We start from the raw sequence: 1,561 nt of genomic DNA on the forward strand, positions 1-1,561 counted from the left end.
TGTTATGGATTACCCAACAAAGAATTCAGAATAATTATTCTCAGATGCACAATAAATCTAAAAAAAATCATGTATCTAAACAAAATCAAGCAACCCATGCTGTTAATAAGAAATAAACACAGAACAGTGGTAACACCAACATCAGTCCCAGCACTTAGGAGGCGGAGCAGCTAGATCTCTGAGTTCAAGGCCAGCTTGGTCTACAGGGTGAGTGGCAGGAGTAGGGACTACACAGAGAAACCCTGTCTCGAAAGAAAAAAAAAAAAATATATATATATATATATATATATATATATATATATATATATATAACCTTACAAAGTCTGTGTCCCACCTGAGACATCCCGTGGACCTTTCTCGCAATGTTGACTGATTGGCTACATGTTGACGCCGTTCCGTTGTATGGTGGCTTTCTGCTGACTGTCCCATTCCCCCGCCCCCTGCACACCATGTACAAGATGCTGCACTTCTTAATGTCTTGCTCTCAGGAGCCATCAGCTCCTGCAAGGCCCCAGAGATGCTGTCGTCCTTACTTCTCATCCCCCAGTCCCCTCTCAGGACCCTGTCACGGAAGAACCACCTGCTGTTCCGTGTCATGGCTGCATACATCACCTCACAGTAGCCTTGTTGTCTGCACAGGCCTTCACAGGATGCAGGAAGTCAAAATTCCAACAGGGCCTTCTTCTTCAGGAAACACCAAATGGCAGGTGACGCCTGTCCTGCAGGAGGGCCTGGAGGATGGGGCGCAGAACTAGGAGGCCACGGTGGCTTCCACAGAGGATTTGGCAGTGGTTTGAGGGGCTGCAGTCATGGTCAAAGCTGTGGCTATGGTTCATGCTGCAGGGCTCATGGGGGTAAAGCCAAAGATACCTGCCATCTCGCTGGGCCACTTGGTCAAGGACGTGAAGATCGAGTCCCTGGAGATCTACCTGTTCTCCCTGCCCATCCAAGAATCCGAGATTATTGACTTTTTCTAGGTGCACCCCTAATGGATGAGGTTCTGAAGATCATGCCAGTGCAGAAGCAGACATGGGCAGACCAGCGGACCAGGTTCAAGGCTTTCGTCGCTATTGGGGACTACAATGGTCACGTAGGTCTCGGTGTCAAGTGCTCCAAGGTGGTAGCCACTGCCATCCGAGGGGCCATCATCTTGGCCAAGTTTTCCATTGTCCCTGTGCGGAGAGGCTACTGGGGAAACAAGATTGGCAAGCCCCACACTGTTCCTTGCAAAGTGACAGGCCGCTGTGGTTCTGTGCTGGTGCGTCTCATCCCTGCCCCCAGAGGCACTGGCATAGTCTCTGCTCCTGTGCCCAAGAAGCTACTGATGATGGCTGGCATCGATGACTGCTACACATCAGCCAGGGGCTGCACTGCCACCCTGGGCAACTTTGCCAAGGCCACCTTTGATGCCATCTCCAAGACCTACAGCTACCTGACCCCCGACCTCCGGAAAGAGACTGTGTTCACCAAGTCTCCTTATCAGGAGTTCACTGGCACTGACCATCTTGTGAAAACCACACCAGAGTCTCCATTCAGAGCTCCAGCTATGGCCACCACATAA

The 1,561-nt window shown here is 50.6% G+C and overlaps 1 pseudogene; it reads left to right on the plus strand.

The window, feature by feature from the left end:
- The first annotated feature begins 809 nt into the window (after positions 1 to 809).
- LOC142831639 (small ribosomal subunit protein uS5 pseudogene) lies at positions 810 to 1,561 on the plus strand (annotated as a pseudogene).

Source organism: Microtus pennsylvanicus, chromosome 11 (assembly GCF_037038515.1).
Source record: "Microtus pennsylvanicus isolate mMicPen1 chromosome 11, mMicPen1.hap1, whole genome shotgun sequence".
Taxonomy (NCBI): domain Eukaryota; kingdom Metazoa; phylum Chordata; class Mammalia; order Rodentia; family Cricetidae; genus Microtus; species Microtus pennsylvanicus.